General features: G+C 43.7%; 1 long non-coding RNA gene across 1 annotated transcript; it reads left to right on the plus strand.

The window, feature by feature from the left end:
• The first annotated feature begins 332 nt into the window (after positions 1-332).
• Positions 333-20,059, plus strand: LOC133384548 (uncharacterized). Its single transcript, XR_009762621.1, has 3 exons — positions 333-458; positions 6,874-7,000; positions 19,392-20,059. It is a non-coding gene; the product is annotated as an uncharacterized LOC133384548 (long non-coding RNA).
• The last annotated feature ends 360 nt before the right edge of the window (positions 20,060-20,419 follow it).

Here is a 20,419-nt window from a genome sequence, read left to right on the forward strand (position 1 = left end):
CTCAGCCTTTTTGCATTTTTTTCCCAGCCAGATGGCTTCTTCTTCTTCCTGCCTGACACCCTGTCCTCTGGCAGTCCTGGATTTTTCTGGTCCATCAAATCCAGCACATAGCAATCTCAGCCCGACACAGCTAAAGCCCCCAAACCTCCAAACAGGCCTGATTTGACTTGAGTCTCAGCCAGTCTGGGGCACAGCTTTAGCTAGAACAGGTGTTAAGCTATTTGCCCTATGATTTACTGACATTTCCTTAGTTCCTGTAAGTCTCTGCTGGCTGCACTGATGTGATACATGGTAAAACAATTAGCCAGCAGCTGCCTATGCAGGTACTTGATTGTACAGCAGAGAAACAAAGGAGTAGGCCAAGGAGTCTCAGTTCATGTACCAGTTTGTCTTCCAAAAGGCAAAGTCAGTTAACAAAGCAAGGTCTGATATTCTAACAAGGCAACCCAGGCTTCAAGGTATGGCTGGCAAGGGTCTGACGCTGGTGTCTTGATGTTGCTTCCAGAAAAGGGCAAAGGGCATCTCATTGCATTTTAAGCTCCCCTCCCTGGTTCAGGTGCTAGCAATCAGCCCTCCGCCTCCTGGGAGCTTGTAGCCTTAAACAGCCAGGATACATGTGTTGCTCTGCTACTCACAGGCGTCTTTGCTCTGCAGGGGGTGGAGGGGCCTTCTGTGCACTCCTTGAGTCTGACTGAGGGGCTCCAGCTGTATCATGAACATTGTCCAGTAGCAGGAGGTCTGGAGCTGCTTCTGGGGTGGGTCTGCTTGTTCCCTCTCCTGGGCCTGCTGCGCCAATCCCCTGCTCCTCATCCTCCTCTGAGGACTCATCTGATGGAGGCATGACAATTCCCTTTACAAAGCACAGGCACTGGCCTCTACCATTGGTCAAGGAACTAACAGCCACTCAGAGGCTACATGTCCTACCTCCTTCTCTCAGTGAGGGAAGAAGTTGGTGTGGAGAGCATACTTTCCACTGCCTGCTAAAAAATAGCACACTCAATTCCAGTTTCTAGCTGTAGTGGACCTGCTTTTGCTAAAAGGCAGAGGTTGTTTTAGGATTCCAACAAGGCAACAAAGCACATTAGGGAAAGGCCATAGTTCAGTGGTACAGCATCTACCGTGCACACAGAAGGTCCCAGGTTCAGTCTCCGGAATCTCCAGGTAGGACTGGGAAAGACTCCTGCCTGAAACTCTGCAGAGTTGCTGCCAGTCAGTGCAGACAATACAGAGCTAGATGAGCCAATGGTGTGACCCAGTATAAGGCAGCTTCCTATCTTGCACACTAGGTCTGTTTCTTTCCAGTTGATTTTACTCAGAGCAAGAGGTAAAAGCAGGTACAGAAGCTCACATCCCTTCAATTGCTGGGAACCCCGTCACAGCCACGGACAAGCACCAGTGCCAGTTGCCCTTGGCTCAATTCTGACCCATGGCAAGGTTCCCTATTCTAAGTGCCCTCGGGACTTTTATACTGTTTCTCCACCATAGGCTCCTATACATTGTGCTTACATAACTCCATGATTATCACTCACACCTGTGTATTGGCTATCCTCTAATCAGACTCCTGAGCAGTTAATCTGGTACATCTGGCTGCCCTGTACTCCCTAAACTTCCCCATGGGTGCCATGAGAAAGTCCAGGCATGAAGGACACACCAAAGGAAAATTCAGACATGGGGGAACCATTGTTGTACACGATGGCTAATCTCCTCGTAATCACAAAGGTCTTCTACCGCTCTACAGGGACTACCAATCCGATGATCTTGCTGAGAGTATAGCTATCTCCACATGTTATTCACATGAAAGAGCAGCGTACAATTTAAAGAACAGGGCCATGCCCTACTCCCAAGTGAATGCCCATTGTCTTGGCTCTGGCTCCTATCTCTGTGCACTGAATGAAGAGATCCAGGGAGAACCAGCTTGGAAAGCTATGCTTGGGAAAGGAGGTAGCTTGGTGGCAGAGCCTCTGTTGTACATGTAGTAGGTCCTAAGTTCAATTATCTGCATCTTCCAGTGGGCTTGGGATGATTCTGTGCCTAAAGCCACTCTCAGTTAGTGTGTACAGTACCAAGCTAGGTGGACCAATGGTTTGACAATAAAAGGTAGCCTCCTATGTTTCTAAATTTCTTCTGAAGAAAGAGCAATGCTTGAGAAAGTGCTTGAGGGCTTGGGGGAGGGGAGAGGATCTGCACCTTATTTTCCTGTACAAGGTGGTTGGGAAAGGGCTGCAGCTCAGTGATAGGACTTCTGCTTTGAATGTAGAAGGCCCCATGTCAATCCCCTGACTCTCCAGGTAGGGCTTGGAAATACTCCCTGTCTGAACACTTGGTTCAGAGCTGCTGCCTGGCAGTATAGACAATAATGGCCTGGATGGACTATTGGGCTGGCTTGGTAAAAGGCAGCCTCCCCTTTCCTTATGCCTCTATTGGGAGAAGTGTAGGTTTTGAAGGATGGCGGGGTTTCAGTTAATATGACCAGAGCCTCATCAGGACAGCCACTCACAGTACCAGGTAAATTAGAGCAATCAGGAATCTGGCTTGATCCATCCGTTTATGGGACAGATAATCCCACACCTGGAAAAGTTCAATATATAGCCTGGAAGGCTGCACTCTACTTTCCTCAAGCACTGGCACAATTTATCTTCTAATAATTTAGATAGCTCTCCTAGGTATCAAGTTCCCCTTTGTCGCCATGATGATGAAATATGTTACTTCTCCATTTCCCGCATTTTGTTGATCATCTATGTTTATGGCAAGTATTTCTGATTTTGTGAAGTTCATCTCAGATCTAGAAACTTGGCTACATACTGCCACCTTGTTCGTAAGTGCCGCAATGGATGGACCCAGTTTTTTTCTCTCGTAAAAGGAAGACAATATAATCTCTATGCAACATGCTTGCTATAGAGGATTTGCTCTAGATTTTTAGCATACAGCTTGTCCTTTTGATGGGATTATCTGCTGGGAGGAGCTCTGCGGCATACATGAGATCAGGACCAGAGCTACCGGGCATGGTCCCTTCTCCACCCAACCCCCACATTTGCTCAACAGTGAGGGAAACTTCTACATCTGGCTACAGATTTCAATAAGGCTCAGTGGTTAGAATGGGGCTCCCATCTCCGTTGCATGAGTAGCAAAGCTGGACTAGATTACGCAAAATTACAGAAAATGCTCAAGCTATTATGCAAAGTTGGAGAAATTATGCAAATTTGCTCGATAGGCATGATCTGCAAGGTTTCAATGGGGAGGGGACAGAATTTGTCTTTCCTCCCTCCTTTTTCTTTTTCTAGCACAGAGCACACCGACAGCTCTGCATGTGTTCATCCCCAGAGTGTTTGTTAGTGTGAGTAGGCATGTGGAGTCATCCAGAGAGGCCTCCCCTGGACCATGACAGCCACTGCCACCGCCTTCTTCCAAGGTTCACGCTGTTCTCATCTGAAAAACCAGTTTCCTCCTCCAGCAATGTCTGCCTACAAGTTACATTAAAAATTTCACCAGAGAGCCAATAAATAGCCTGAGATACTGGATGACATTTGTGCTTGGGATTGATTCCATGAAGCTCTGCTAAGGTTTTCCATCCAGTTATAGCCATGAAGATCCTTTACCTTTTTGTTGCTGTTGTTTTATGGATGCTCTTGCATGCTCCAGGTACGTGCTTGGGAAAATGGAGACAGAGCTGTCTCTGGGGCAGCCCCAAAGTCATGGAATCCCTTCGCTACAGAGGTGCCTGGCACCTTTGCTATACAGATTTCAGCGAATGCTAAAGGCACACATCTTTAACCTGGCCTTTGGCTCCGGAGATGTATGTGTTCAGAATTCACTTTTGGCTCCTGAGATGTTTGTGTTCAGAATTCTTGTGATTGAAATGTGTTTTATTTATTTTTTTCAAATATCATATTTTAGATTTTATAACTCACCCTGGGACCTATTGATGGAGGGCTGGCAATTAGTGATGGTGGTGGTGGTGATGTTAATAATAATAATTATTGAAAGGAAATGGTTAGTTGATGCGTTTGCAGAAATATTTCGTATATATGCTGTCTGGAACACCTGATTTTATTGGCTACAATATGAGAAGGAATTAAAGAGGTTCAGTGCAGACTAGATGGGAGCTTTTTTTTTCTTTTCCTATTCTGCTTGATAGGACCATTAAAAAACACGTGATGAAACCATGTTAAGTGATCGACTTTTACATATTATTTACCGCCATGAGTCCCTGTGCCCACAATATTCTTTCTGTGTATACAGTAGGACCTGATCTGCATTTGGGGGTCCCTTGATTCCCTAAAGTGCTTGGTGCATACTTTCTTTTTATCCTGTGCATGAATTACTGCACTGCTTTCTTGGTTGGTGGGGGGGGGGAGGATTAGTTCCTACCTTTAATCTCCCAACTTTCTTCATAGGAGAGTACTTCAGCCATTGGTATTCCAGTGCTATCTCTGGGTTGCATTCAAGTAAGTCCTACTCAGATTAGACCCATTGACACAAAAGAACCTAAGTTGGTCATGTCTATAACTTCAATGGGTCCACTCTGAGTAGGACTAGTATTGAAAACCACCCTTTGTTTACTGTAAAGGGACGGGATGCCTGTTGTTGGATCTTCTGCTCTGGATCATTTTGCTTGGTTTGCTGGGATTTTATTTCCTTTCGTTTAGCCTGTTTTGGGGGTTTCCACCCTAGAAATAGCCAATCACATTGATACTTCTAGTTATCCTGAGGAACAAACAGCCTAAGTGTTAGATGCTCCCTTTTTAAAAAAATTAGATCCCAGTTTATTCACAGTCACTATGCCATCCCGCTGCCAAATAATAATGATAATGATAATGATAATGATGATGATGATAATGATAATAATAATAACAATAATATAAAATTTTATTTATGAGTCGCCTATCTGGCGGAATTAACAGCCACTCTAGGTGACGTACATCAATACAATAAAATACAATATAAAACAATGAGGGCCACAATCAATAATTAGACTAAACACTACAATTCTGATTAATAACAGTATTAAAAGCTAACCCACCCCAGGGATCCCGTAGGCCTGCCTGAACAGCCAGGTCTTCAAGGCTCGTCGGAAACCTATCAGGGAGGGGGCATGGCGAAGGTCGAAAGGAAGGGAATTCCAGAGGGTGGGGGCCACAATCGAGAATGCCCTCTCTCTAGTCTGCACCAGCCTCGTTATTTTAACTGGTGGGACTGAGAGAAGGTCTTGTGTGGCTGATCTCGTCAGGCGGCATAATTGGTGATGCTGGAGGTGGTCCTTCAGATAAACTGGGCCGAAACCGTATAGGGCTTTAAAGGTCAACACCAACACCTTGAATTGGGCCTGGTAAACAACTGGTAGCCAGTGTAGATCTACTAACACCGGAGTGATATGATCACGGCGATGGCTGTTCTTAATCAATCGTGCCGCCGCATTCTGTACCAGTTGTAATTTCCGGACCGTTTTCAAGGGTAACCCCACGTAGAGCGCATTACAGTAGTCTAAGCGGGAGGAGACCAGGGCATGTATCACCCGTGGGAGCAGATGGGCAGGAAGGTAATAAGAGGATGATGAGGCATGCCCCTAACAGAAGAAAAAGCACCATAGAAACTAGGGTGGTGCAACCACTCCAGCTGAATCCTGAATCAGGATGAAACCTGGGATTCATCTGCACCAAGCTGAGGCAGCCCTGGATTGCTGGGTTGCATTGGATCTACCTAGAGTCATCCAGGGCTGTGAAGAAAGGAGGAGGTCAGATGGCAAGGAGATCACATGTTTTAAACCCCAATGAAAGGCTGTGCAAGGTCCCTCATTTGGTTTGGGGTCCAGATCCTGGTTGGGTCAGCCCTGGATCATCCCAGATTGCATTGGGACCACTCTAAAATGCCAGATCAGGTCCCAAATCAGATCAAGAGGGCATGCACAACACTACTAGAAATCCCATGAGTGTTGCTAGCTCCACCACCACATGTTGCCACACTTGCCGCTTTCCAACTCATGGAAGGCAACTTTCTGAAGTGGGGAGCCCCCTGAACTTGTGGAGGCTTCCTGTCCGTGCGGAGGCCTCCCATGTATTTTAGAACCCTGAAAGGTGTGTAGCACAGGAGAAAAATGGGATTGTAGTCAACTAAGCCATACTTAGAGTAAACCCATTAGCATTAATGGGCTTAAGTTAGTCATGTGTATTAACTTCAATGGGTCTACTCTGAGTAGGACTAGCATTGGCTAGGAAAATGGAAAACACATAGAAGAGCAGTAAAATGCCTTGTGATTGGTTGAGTGTGATGCGTGGCTCACCAGCTTAAAGCAAACTGCTGGAACCCCAATCAAAAATGTTAGCCGCATATATGATTACAGCAGCTCGGATTCTCTATACAAACAATTGGGCATTGCATAAAATACTCTCAGTAAAGTGATCGAATAAGGTATGGGGTCACACTCTCATGGCAAAATTCACATATTGCATCAGACCAAGGAAAAGAACACAGTGTGAGAATATATTCATTGAAAACTGGGAAAGTTTTATTGAGTACATCATAGAATCGTAGAGTTGGAAGGGGCCCATAAGGCCGTCGGATCCAACCGCCTGCTCAGTGCAGGAATCCAATTGTGCTCGGATATGCACCCAGATATACACTTTATTTTTTCATTAAATCAGATTTGGTTACCAGTAGTTTACAATGAGAAATATTAAGCTATTTAGTTAACCCTGTGGCTAGAAGAATTGTTTGCCATTTATGGAATAGTGCCTTGTGGCTTGCAGTTTTTATTAAAACCTTGGGATATTTCATTTTATTTTGCATTTAAAGACCAATGAGAGAAGAAAAGTTTGGCATCTCAGTTCATTTTATCTTCCTTTTGCAAGCTAAAGCAGAGCTGTTTTCTGTCAAAAGGTTCCTCAGCTTATGCAAAAAATCCTTCACAGTGTCAAGCTGCCAAAGGGTTCTGTAGCCCACGTCCATGTGCAGAGAACTACCAACCCATTGGAGAATGTGGGAAAGGACACCCTTGCTGTAAAAGGTAAAGCAGAGGTCTCTGTGTGCATTTATTCTAAGGCTTTAGTCTGTATTCTGGGGAACTCTGGCCTTCTGTGGCTGAAGGCTCAGCACTTGTGTGGTATGAAGGCTGGGTCCTCAGCACATCTGTCCATGCCAGAAGCAGAGAAACGGCCGAAAGGCAGGAAAGCAAGAGAAGGTCCACTTCTGGATCCCCACAGGCTATCGTTATAAACGGCTCAGAGGGTGACATAGACAGGAAGGGCTGATGACGGTGTGAAGGGCCGCTGCTCAGTGGAAGAGTGTCTTGTTCAATCTCCAGGTAGGGATGGGAGAGAATCCCTGCCTGAAGCCCTGGAGAGTTGCTGCCAGTCAGTGCAGACAATATTGAGCTAGATGGACGAATGCTCTGCCTCGATAAAAATTGAATTTCCTGTTTTCTGTTTCTTCAGGTTTATTGTCCATCTCCTTCCTTCCTTCCTTCCTTCCTTCCTTCCTTCCTTCTGCTGACTTCTGCCCAGTCTCAAACTCTTTGGCAATAGTTCCATGGCCAAGCTCCTGCTTTGCATGCAGAAGGTCCTCTCCTGACACATCCAGGTAGGGTAGGAGAGGCCCCTGACTGACGACCTGGAGAGCCACTGCCAGTCAGTGTGGGCAATACTGAGCTAGACAGTCCAATGGTCTGGGTCAGTATAAGGCAGCTCCCTATGACAGCCTCTGTGGATTGGGAAGCACAGGGGAGGAGGTTGGGACTCAGTAGCGGGGAGCTGGGATAATGGCTTCCCCCCCCCCCCCGTGATGAGCAGAGCCTCTTGAATCTGAAGGAAAACCAAGCAGGAATTCCCCTTGCCCTCTGAGCTGAAAAGGGTTTTGGCACACTCCCTGAGTGGTCTAGTAAGAAATAGTCCCATGACAGCTTCCTTAACCAGAAGAGCAAGAATGGTGGGCCATTCCTTGGGAGACAGCTGGCCTACCACTGTTGATCTTTCTCCTGCAGAATTCTGCAGGTGAAAGGAGTGCTGGGTTCTTTCTAAGGCCCTCTCTCAGTTTACTTAAGGCTTCAACAGGCCTGGACGGTGCCCTGCATATACTGGTGTACTGGGGAGGGCAGTAGCTCAGTGCTAGAGCATCTATTTTGCATGCAGAAGGCCCCAGGTTCAATACCCATCATCTCCAGGTGGGTCTGGGGAACATTCCCTGTGTGAAACCCTGAAGAGTCACTGCTGGTCAATGTAGACATTACTGAGCCAGCTGGACCAATGGCCTGAATCAGTATAAGGCAGCTTCCTACGGTTCCTATCGAGTGTGCACCACAGAACCTACCCCAGAGTCTTCTGCAAATCTCAACAGATCCCACAGCCCACCATCTGGAGTTCCCCAGCACACAATAGGCATGGAAATGGTTTGTGTTCTAGGCTCCTCAGAAGGCTGTCGGCCTTTCTCAAAGCCACTTGTGTCAAACTGGAACATGTGGGGCTATGCATATTTCATGCTAAATCAAATTATTAAGCCACTTAAGGCAATCCAGATTTTGTATCAAGAAAAGTTGAAATCCAAACAACAAGCATCTATATAGTATTAAAATTGCCCTATCCCATAAAAAAGTGAAGAAGAAAAAGCACACACACGCACACCACTGGTGCAAACCAATAAGAGTGTCTGGACAGCTCCAGCCATTTTTGGACGAGAACGATTATCTGGATCCATCTCAGTCGGGTTTCAGGCCTGGGTTTGGCTTGGAAACAGCCTTGGTTGTCCTGTATGATGACCTCTGTTGGGAGAAAGACAGGTGGAGGGTGACTCTATTGATTCTCCTTGATCTCTCAGCAGCTTTCAATACCATCGACCATGGTATCCTTCTGGGAAGACTGGCTGAGTTGGGAGTGGGAGGGACTGCATGGCGGTGGTTCTGCTCCTACTTGGCGGGTCGCCTCCAGAAGGTGGTGCTTGAGGAACATTGCTCTGCACCCTGGACTCTCCAGTATGGGGTTCCACAGGGGTCAGTTCTGTCCCCCATGCTACATCTACATGAAACAGTTGGGTGCAGTCATCTGGAGCTTTGGAGTGCATTGCCATCAGAATGCTGATAACACGCAGCTCTATTTCTCCTTTTCATCTTCTTCAGGTGAGGCTGTCAATGTGCTGAACTGGTGCCCGGCTGCAACAATGGACTAGATGAGGGCTAATAAACTGAGGCTCAATCCAGACAAGACTGAGATGCTGTTCTTCTGACCGGATGGTTCTTCTGACTGGATGGTGGATGTCCAACCTGTCCTGGATGGGGTGGCACTTCCCCTGAAGGAGCTGGTTCATAGCTTGGGGGTTCTCCTAGAATCATCTCTGTCAGTTGAGGCTCAGGTAGCCTTGGTGGCACAGACTGCCTTCTACCAATTTCGGTTGGTGGCCCAGCTATGCCTCTATCTGGACAGGGATAACCTGGCTTCAGTTGTCCATGCTCTGGTAACCTCCAAGTTAGATTACTACAATGCACTCTATGTGGGGCTGCCTTTGAAGATGGTTCGGAAACTGCAGCTTGTGTAAAACGCAGCGCTCAGATTGGTAAAACGGACCAGACAGTTTGAATATATAAAACCAATTCTGACCTGCTTGCATTGGCTGCCTGTATGCTTCTGAGCTCAGTTCAAGGTGCTGGTTTTAACCTATAAAGTCTTATGGAGCTTAGGACCACAATACCTGATGGAACGCCTCTCCCGACACAAACCCACCTGTACACTACCCTTAACGTCCAAGGCCCTCCTCCGGGTGCCTACTGCAAGGGAAGCTGGGAGTCTGGCAACAAGGGAGAGGGCCTTCTCAGTGGTGGCCCCCAAATTATGGAATTGATCTCTGTGACGAGGTGGACCTGGCGCCAACACTGTTATCTTTTTGGTGCCAGGTCAAGACTTTCCTCTTGTCCCAGGCATTTTAGCATGTGTTTTTAAATGGCTTTTTAATAATGTGTTTTTAAATTTGTATATTTATTTTTAATGTTTTTAATTGTTGTAAACCGCCCAGAGAGCTTTGGCTGTGGGGCAGTATATAAATGCAATAAATAAACAAACAAATAAATAATAGAAACAGCTCAACACATGCTGTCAAATGCCTAGGAACAGAGGAAGTTTTAAACTCGTTATGAAAAGATAGCAGTATTGGCACCAGGTGGGCATCACTGGGGCAGAGCATTCAATAAATGGAAGATTACTACTGAAAAGGCCATTTCCCCTGTTGCCAGGCTCTGAATCTTTCTTGGAGGTAGCATGTGGGGGAGGCCCTCAGATATTGTTTGTAGGGAATAGTCAGGTTCATGTCGAAAGCGGCATTCCACCAGGTATTGGGGTCTCGAGCCATTTAAGGCCTTACAGGTTTAAAACCAGCACTTTGAACTGGACCTGGAAATAAAGGAACCAATGCAGTTGGATATGGTCTGAACACCTGGTCCTTGTGATTAATATGACTGCTGCATTCTGCACTAGTTGCAGTTACTGAGGTGTCATCAAAAGCAGTCCCAAATAGAGTGCATTGCAGTAATCTGACCTGGAGGTTAACAGAGCATAGACTACTACAGGTAAGTTATCCCTATCCAGACAGGGGTGTATCTGGGCTACCAGCTGAAGCTGTTAGAAGGCACTCTTCCCCATTGGGGCCAACTGGGCCTCAAGTGACAACCAGTGGTTCATCCAAGCTGTGAATCTGCTCCTGGTTGACCGCTCATGCGGCTGGAAGCACCATCCACTAACAGCATCTCTGTCATGTCCGGATGGAGTTTCATTTTACTGGTCCTCATTCAGTCCATTATTTCAGCCAGGCTCTGCTCACATAAAATAAAAAGAGCTTGCTGTATCAGGCCAGTAGCCCATCTAGTTCAGCATCCTGTTCTTTCAGTGGCCAACCAGATAAGAACATAAGAACATAAGAACATAGTAAGAACCTGCTGGATCAGGCCAGTGGCCCATCTAGTCCATCATCCTGTTCTCACAGTGGCCAACCAGGTGCCTGGGGGAAGCCCGCAAGCAGGACCCGAGTGCAAGAACACTCTCCCCTCCTGAGGCTTCCGGCAACTGGTTTTCAGAAGCATGCTGCCTCTGACTAGGGTGGCAGAGCACAGCCATCATGACTAGTAGCCATTGATAGCCCTGTCCTCCATGAATTTGTCTAATCTTCTTTGAAAGCCATCCAAGCTGGTGGCCATTACTGCATCTTGTGGGAGCAAATTCCATAGTTTAACTATGCGCTGAGTAAAGAAGTACTTCCTTTTGTCTGTCCTGAATCTTCCAACATTCAGCTTCTTTGAATGTCCACGAGTTCTAGTATTATGAGAGAGGGAGAAGAACTTTTCTCTATCCACTTTCTCAATGCCATGCATAATTTTATACACTTCTATCATGTCTCCTCTGACCCGCCTTTTCTCTAAACTAAAAAGCCCCAAATGCTGCAACCTTTCCTTGTAAGGGAGTCGCTCCATCCCCTTGATCATTCTGGTTGCCCTCTTCTGAACCTTTTCCAACTCTATAATATCCTTTTTGAGATGAGGCGACCAGAACTGTACACAGTATTCCAAATGCGGCCGCACCATAGATTTATACAACGGCATTATGATATCGGCTGTTTTATTTTCAATACCTTTCCTAATTATTGCTAGCATGGAATTTGCCTTTTGCACAGCTGCCGCACACTGAGTCGACATTTTCATCGTGCTGTCCACTACAACCCTGAGGTCTCTCTCCTGGTCGGTCACCGCCAGTTCAGACCCCATGAGCGTATATGTGAAATTAAGATTTTTTGCTCCAATATGCATAATTTTACACTTGTTTATATTGAATTGCAGTTGCCATTTTCCCGCCCATTCACTCAGTTTGGAGAGGTCTGTTTGGAGCTCTTGGCAATCCCTTTTTGTTTTAACAACCCTGAACAATTTAGTGTTGTCAGCAAACTTGGCCACTTCACTGCTCACTCCTAATTCTAGGTCATTAATGAACAAGTTGAAAAGTACAGGTCCCAATACCGATCCTTGAGGGACTCCACTTTCTACAGCCCTCCATTGGGAGGACTGTCCGTTTATTCCTACTCTCTGCTTTCTGCTTCTTAACCAATTCCTTATCCACAAGAGGACCTCTCCTCTTATTCCATGACTGCTAAGCTTCCTCAGAAGCCTTTGGTGAGGTACCTTGTCAAACGCTTTTTGAAAGTCTAAGTACACTATGTCCACTGGATCACCTCTATCTATATGCTTGTTGACACTCTCAAAGAATTCTAATAGGTTACTGAGACAGGACTTTCCCTTGCAGAAGCCATGCTGGCTCTGCTTCAGCAAGGCTTGTTCTTCTATGTGCTTGGTTAATCTAGCTTTAATTATACTTTCTACCAGTTTTCCAGGGACAGAAGTTAAGCTAACTGGCCTGTAATTTCCAGGATCCCCTCTGGATCCCTTTTTGAAGATTGGTGTTACATTTGCCACTTTCCAGTCCTCAAGCATGGAGGAGGACCCGAGGGACAAGTTACATATTTTAGTTAGCAGATCAGCAATTTCACCTTTGAGTTCTTTGAGAACTCTCGGGTGGATGCCATCCGGGCCCGGTGATTTGTCAGTTTTTATATTGTCCATTAAGCTTAGAACTTCCTCTCTCGCTACCACTATTTGTCTCAGTTCCTCAGAATCCCTTCCTGCAAGTGTTAGTTCAGGTTCAGGGATCTGCCCTATATCTTCCACTGTGAAGACAGATGCAAAGAATTCATTTAGCTTCTCTGCAATCTCCTTATCATTCTTTAGTACACCTTTGACTCCCTTATCATCCAAGGGTCCAATCGTCTCCCTAGATGGTCTCCTGCTTTGAATGTATTTATAGAATTTTTTGTTGTTGGTTTTTATGTTCTTAGCAATGTGCTCCTCAAATTCTTTTTTAGCATCCCTTATTGTCTTCTTGCATTTCTTTTGCCAGAGTTTGTGTTCTTTTTTATTTTCTTCATTCGGACAAGATTTCCATTTTCTGAAGGAAGACTTTTTGCCTCTAAGAGCTTCCTTGACTTTGCTCGTTAACCATGCTGGCATCTTCTTGGCCCTGGCGGTACCTTTTCTGATCTGCGGTATGCACTCCAGTTGAGCTTCTAATACAGTGTTTTTAAACAACTTCCAAGCATTTTCGAGTGATGTGAGCCTCTGGACTTTGTTTTTCAGCTTTCTTTTTACCAATCCCCTCATTTTTGTGAAGTTTCCTCTTTTGAAGTCAAATGTGACTGTGTTGGATTTTCTTGGCAATTGGCCAGTTACATGTATGTTTAATTTAATAGCACTGTGGTCACTGCTCCCAATCGGTTCAACAACACTTACATCTCGCACCAAGTCCCGGTCCCCACTGATGTCCATGGGAAGCCCGCAAGCAGGACCTGAGCACAAGAGCACTCTCCACCTCTGCGATTTCCAGCAACTGGTATTCAGTAGCATACTGCCTCCAACAGTGGAGGCACAGCAGAGCCATCATGCCCAGCAGCTTTTGATAACATTATCCTTCATGAATGTGTCCAATCCTCTTCTAAAATTGTCCAAATTGGTGGCCATCTCTGTCTCCTCTAGGAGTGAGTTCCATAGCTTAGCTATGTCCTGTGTGAAGACATATTTTCTTTTAGCTGTCTGGGATGGGTTCTGTTGGCTGGTGCTGCTTTGAAAACATTCCATTGACCTAACAGGTAATATTGATTTGAGTTCATTCTTCGTCCACTATCCATTGCTTTTATCAGGCTGACCCCCCCCAAAAAATCAATATAATTGATATTTTGAAAGTAGTTATCAATACTTTGAAAAGAATTATCAAAATTATGAAAGGAAAGCAGCTTCACATCTCCTCCTCCTCCTCCTCCTCCTTCTCCACTATTATAGGCTACTATAGGCTTGGCTTGCTCCTGGTCTGCTTGCTCGAGTGGAAGGAGAATGGCAAAGAGAGTGAAAGCAGTAAAAGTACAATATATTGAAGGGAATATTCGAGGGGTAAAATCCACTTCAATGGCAAACGCAGAAGAAGAAGAATTGGAGAGATTTTACGCAGAATAAAAGGAAGAAATTAATCACACACCAAAAGAAGATGTGCTGATAATCATGGGGGACTGGAATGCAAATGTAGGGAACAGAGAAGAACTAGGAATTGTGGGGAAATGGGGCTTAGGAGACAGAAATGAAGAAGGAGAAAGGCATACTGAATTCTGTGAAGCCTATAATTTATTTCTTGCGAACACATTTTTTGAGCAACCGAAAAGAAAACTGTACATGTGGACATCACCACTCAAGATAGGAATCAAATTGAATATATAATTGGTAGCAGAAGATGGAGATGTTCCATACTTTCGCAAAAACAAGACCAGGAGCAGACTGCGGTACAGATCATGTACTGGTAATGTCGAAAATCAGAGTAAAGCTAAAGAAGAACAATAAAGCATTCATAATGCCAAAATACAATTTAAATAACATCCCAGAAAAATATAAACATCAAATAAGGAACAGATTTGAGGCTTTAAACTTAGTTGATAGAGAACTGGAACTATGGATTGAAGTCAGAGACATGATCAGGGAAGAAAGCAAAAAGACAATACCTCTAGTTAAACAGAGAGAAAGACCTCAATGGATGACTGAAGAAACTCTTAAAACGGTTAAAGAGAGAAGGAAAGCAAAAGATATTGGACATTTGTTTTTCTTAATAATGTTATTTGTTATTTAGCTTAATTTTTGTAAATTGTATTGCTTTTTTTATATTGTATTTTTATACTTGTGTTTATTCTTCTTTGTAAGCTGCCTTGAGGGCCTTTGGCCAAAAGGCGGGGTATAAATAAATTTAATAATAATAATAATAATAATAATAATAATAATAACAACAACAATAACAATAATAACAATAATAAAAGCAAAAGTAGATAGAAACACGGTTAGAACCCTAAATGCAACAATACAGTGACTAGTTTGTTGTTGTTGTTATATGCCTTCAAGTTGATTATGACTTATGATGACCTGATGAAATTTTTTTATATATCCATAGGTTTTTCATGGTAAGAGGTATTCAGAGGTGGTTTACCCTAGTCCGTAGGGACAAACAGAACGATTACAATAGTTATTGTATAGAAATAGAAGAGGACAACAAAGAAGGTAGAACAAGAGCCCTATTCCAAAAGATTAGAAAAATGAAAAGGAAATTCAAACCAAGAGTAGGGATGTTGAATAATCAACAGGGGAACACACTGACTGACTGAGATGAAATAAAACGAAGATGGAAACAATACACTGAAGAACTCTATAAAAGAGATGCATGGTTGACAGATTTATTCACAGAGGAACTGTATGATGAAGAACCAGAAATTTTAGAATGTGAGGTGAAAGCTGCTCTTAAAATACTTGGAAGAAACAAATCACCAGGAACATACCAATAGAGTTGCTACAAGTTACTCAGACGGAATCTGTCCAAATTTTGACAAAAAATTGTCAACAAATAAGGAAAACTAAACAATGGCTCACAGACCAGAAGCGTTTAATATATATGCCAATTCCAAAGAAAGGGGATGCCAGGGAATGCAGTAGTTATAGAACTATTGCCTTAATATCCCATGAAAATAAAGTAATGCTCAAGATTCTACAACAAAGGTTTTTACCATATGTTGTATGTGTCTTCACGTCGATCACTACCTATGGCAACCCTATGAATCAACGACCTGCAATATCATCTGTTGTAAACCACCCTGTTCAGATCTTGCAAGTTCAGGTCTGTAGCTTGTTCCTATTGTGTGTGTTGTACAATTCCAGACTCTACTTTTGCATCTTTGTGCATCAACTTCTGGGTTTCCTTTTGGCTTTGACTCAGCTGCGTCATTAGTCACAGCACTACTCATACTTGTCCTTTGTTCTTCCCCAGTAGCTTGGTGCCTTCTGATCTGGGGGTCTCATCCTCCAGCGCTATCTCGTGTTGCATTTTGAATATTCTGTTCATAGGGTTTTCGTGGTAAGAGGTATTCAGAGGTGGTTTACCATTGCCTTCCTCTGAGTTTGGATGCATCTTAGTCTGGTGTCTCAGCTTTGACCATTCTGCCATGGGTGACCATGCTAGGAGTCTAGCCTCTTGGTCTAAACTCCTGATGGCATTGCTCTCAGCTTCTTCAACCCCCTCACCATGTTAAGGTGTGCATCCTAAAGGAGGTTTACCATATATGGAGCAAGAAATGCTAGATGTCCAAGCTGGATTTAGAAAAGGAAGAGGTACCAGAGATCATATTGCAAACATATGTTGGATAATGGAACGGACCAAGGAATTTCAGAAGAAAATCAGCCTGTGCTTTATAGATGATAGCAAAGTCTTTGATTGAATAGATCATGAAAAACTATGGAATCCTTTCAAAGAAATGCGGGTGCCACAGCATCTGATTGTCCTGATGCTCAACCAATACTCTAGACAAGAAACTACTGTAAGGACAGAATATGGAGAAACCAATTGGTTCCCAATCAGAAAGGGTATGAGACAGGGGTGTATTTTATCACCCTATTTGTTTAATCTGTATGCAGAACATATCATATGGAAAGCAGGATTAGACCAAGATGAAGGAGGTGTGAAAATTGGAGGGGGAAATATCAATAATACCATACTACTAGCAGAAACCAGTAATGATTTGAAACAAATGCTGATGAAAGTTAAAGAGGAAAGCATAAAAGCAGGACTACAGCTGAATGTCAAGGAGACTAAAGCAATGACAACAGAAGATTTATGTAACTTACAATGAGGACATTGAACTTGTCAAGCATTATTAATACCTTGGCACGGGCATTAACCAAAATGGAGACAATAGTCAAGAAATCAGAAGAAGGCTAGGACTGGGGAGGGCAGCTATGAGAGAATTATTTTATAATTTTTTTGTTTTGCATATGATTCACTGTTTTCATTTTTTGTACATTGTTTAGAGATGTATTGCTCAATTATGTTACTTAAAATGTGGATTATTGTTATTATTAGCAACTATATTGAATGTAGAACTTATATTGATTTTTGTTTAAATGTAAACCACTTTGAGATTTTTTTAAATACAAGTTAAATAAATTAGTGCAACTCTCTGCTCAATGAAGTACCTGCAATGCATGCTGCTACACCATCCCTGACAAATGGCCACACAACCTCTGCTTAAATACTTCTGGTGAAGGACAGCCCACCACCTCCTGAGCCAGTCTGTTCCACTGCCCAAAAGCTCATAACATTAAGAGATGACTCCTAATGTTTAGCTGAAATCTATTTCCCTGCAATTTCCAACCATGGATCCAGTTCTGCTCTCTAGGTATTTCAAAACTGCTGGGAAGAAGCTGGGAACTGGGTGCTCAAGGTAATCTGTGTTTTGCTGCTGTTTTGATTATTTTTGTTTACATCTGTTTGGTTTGATTCTATTGTATTATTGTATTTATATATTTTTGATTGTTTTATTGTTATGTACACCGCCCAGAGAACCCTTGGGCTTAGGGCGGTATATAAATTAAATTAAATAAATAAATAAAATAAATAAATTAGAAAAGGTCCCCAAATGCAAAGATGCATCACTGAACACTAAAGTCAGGGTCATTCAGACCATGGTATTCCCAGTCTCTATGTAAGGATGTGAAAGCTGGGCAGTGAAAAAAGTGGATAAGAAAAAAAATCTCATTTGAAATGTGGTGAGAAGAGCTTTGAGGATACCATGATCTGTGAGAAAGACTAATAATTGGGTGTTAGAACAAATTAAATCAGAACTATCATTAGAAGCTAAAATGATGAAACTGAGGTTTTCATACATTGGACACAGCATGAGAAGACATGATTCACTAGAAAAGACAATAATGCTTGGAAAAACAGAAAGGGGTAGAAAAAGAGGAAGGCCAAACAAGGGATGGACCGATTCCCTAAAGGAAGCCACAGAGCTGAACTTACAAGATCCGAACAGGGTGGTTTATAACAGATGCTATTGGTGGTCGCTAATTCATAGGGTCACCATAAGTCATAATCGACTTGAAGGCACATAACAACAAAATCTGATGTTGTAGGAAAGCCACTGAAGTTCGGAGCAAACAGGATCACTCCACAAAGATTGAGAATATGGGGAACACTGCAAAATCCTGTGCTAAATCCAAATTCAAATTCTCCCCCATCCTTAATCCTGAATATTCTAGCATTCAGCTTCATTGGATGTCCGCAAGTTCTAGTGTTACGAGTATATTCGCTGCCTCACCTGCTGAAGATGAAAGGGGGAGATAGAGATGTGTGTTATCAACATACTGATAACTAGGGATGGGGGAGGAATTCAATTCAGTTTGCATTTAAGGTGAATCAATCAAATTTGCAGTTTCTGCCACTGCAACAAATCCTTCAAAATTCCCACTTATCGCAAAATGATGATGCAGTTCTCCTACAAAACATGACTTACAAAAATGTATATATTACAGGAAAGTGTGCATAAAAATGAATACATTAGTGAAAATGACATACAAAAATGCGTTATATTTGGAGAAATTGCTTGCAAAATGTGTACCTTAGTCAAAATTGTATACAAATATGGGTTTATTGGGAGAAATTTGCAGTGAAATGCTGAAAAAGTTTCATGAGGATGAAAAAAAAATGCCCAGCAGAACTTAAACATATTACCAGCTACCAGTTTGGGAGAAGGAGAAAATCTTTTCCTGGTGCCACCATTAACATGTCAGGGCCAGGTGGGCCTCACTGAGGAGAGCATTACATAAATGGGGGGCACAACTCAGAAGGACTGATGGAGATCATATCTTACATCTTTCTTGTTGTCACCCTCCAGACTTCTCTGGGCTTGAGTTAAAGAGAATAGGCAAGATGAAATCAATGACTCTGAATCTAATCTGAATCAAGCCCAAATTAGCTCATTTTAGGTTGATCCAGACAAGGGTGTCACTACTGGGGTGTGGAGGGTGCGGACCGCACCCGGGTGACACCCTGTGGGGGTGACACCCAGAGCCGCCCCGCCTTGCGCCGTTGGCTGGCAAAGGAGCCGAGAAGTGCTCCGGGTCGGCGCAGCCAACTCCTCCTCGGAGGCAGGCGGGCGAGACCAACAGCAGGCGCCCGCTCACTGGTGGTGAAGCCAGGACGGGCCTTCCACCACCAGCCTGGAGCGCATGGTGCATGCGTGCACATACATGCGTGCACGCAAGACCAGCCATCCCTGTCCATGCACCTGGGAAGGCGCACACTGGAGGTCCGCACCCCCCGCACTCCCGCTAGTGATGCCGCTGGATCCAGAGAAGCTTGCTGGTCTGTATCCTAAGCCACTACTCTTTGTTATACCAATTCCCAGAAAGTAGTTCATATTTAGAAAATGGGACAATTTATTTGGGGATATGAGGTGACAGCAAATGTTCTTTATTTAGGAAGGACAACAACGCATCTCTGAACAAATCTGTTTTCTTTCAGCAAATATTTACGCAACTAGAACATGTGGACCTGAAAGAAGCCACCCCATGCTTTGGCAATAGGCGGTTTCTCCAACAAAAGCACAAGCTCTTGCTATTTGACTCCCAAAGTATCTCAGGACCGCAGAAGAGAGTCCCTGCAGCATGGATTAAAGATTTTTTCTCTCCACTAAGGGGCTGGACTAGATCACATTTGAGATCCCTTCTGACTCTATCATTCTATGACTATGTTCTTAATAAATACATAATGCCATTCTGTAAATTCTGATGTGTGTGTGTATATGGCATTTGTGTGCCATATGATTGTATGTAAAAAGTAATAAAGGTGGTAGTTTTATTTATTTTACCACATGGGTGGGAAACCTTAGGCCTGGGGGCTGAATGTGGACCTTTAAGCATCTCTATCTGGCCCTCAAGACTGTCCCCACCCAAGCCACATGCTCCTCACTGGTCTTGCTTCACACACACACTGAGTGCTTTTGCCTGGCTGAAAGGGCCTTTGGACTCTGATGACGCCTCTTATTTGCCCAAATGGAAGACAGAGAGGGAGGTGTATGTTTGTCTAGATTGAAACTACCCTACTGTACAAAGGAGAAATATGCATTCATTGCTCCACATATATTTGCCTCTGTACACTCCCACCCCTGTTCCACCAAAACACAATCTTAAGAAGCCAATAATAAGATGGCTAGTAAACTATCTTCAAGTGATGAGCGGGAAAGGGAGGGGGGATATGTTCAGATATCCAAACATTGAATAGATTATATATTAGATTATTGATTTGATTATATATATTGATTCGATAATATAGATAAATAGATTAAATGCTAATCCAAATAATTGGTTTATTAGATTTTATTCTAAATAAAATGCAGAAACAAACATAGTTATTTTGTTACAATTTTTGTTCCCAGTCTATGATCTGAAGTTACATGAGGCCACCACTAAGCCAGTCTTGGTCTAATCAGTGCCTGGATGGGAGACTGTCTAGGACAGCCTTTCCCAACTAGTGGGCCACTAGATGTTGTT

Source organism: Rhineura floridana, chromosome 4, assembly GCF_030035675.1.
Source record: "Rhineura floridana isolate rRhiFlo1 chromosome 4, rRhiFlo1.hap2, whole genome shotgun sequence".
Lineage (NCBI taxonomy): Eukaryota > Metazoa > Chordata > Lepidosauria > Squamata > Rhineuridae > Rhineura > Rhineura floridana.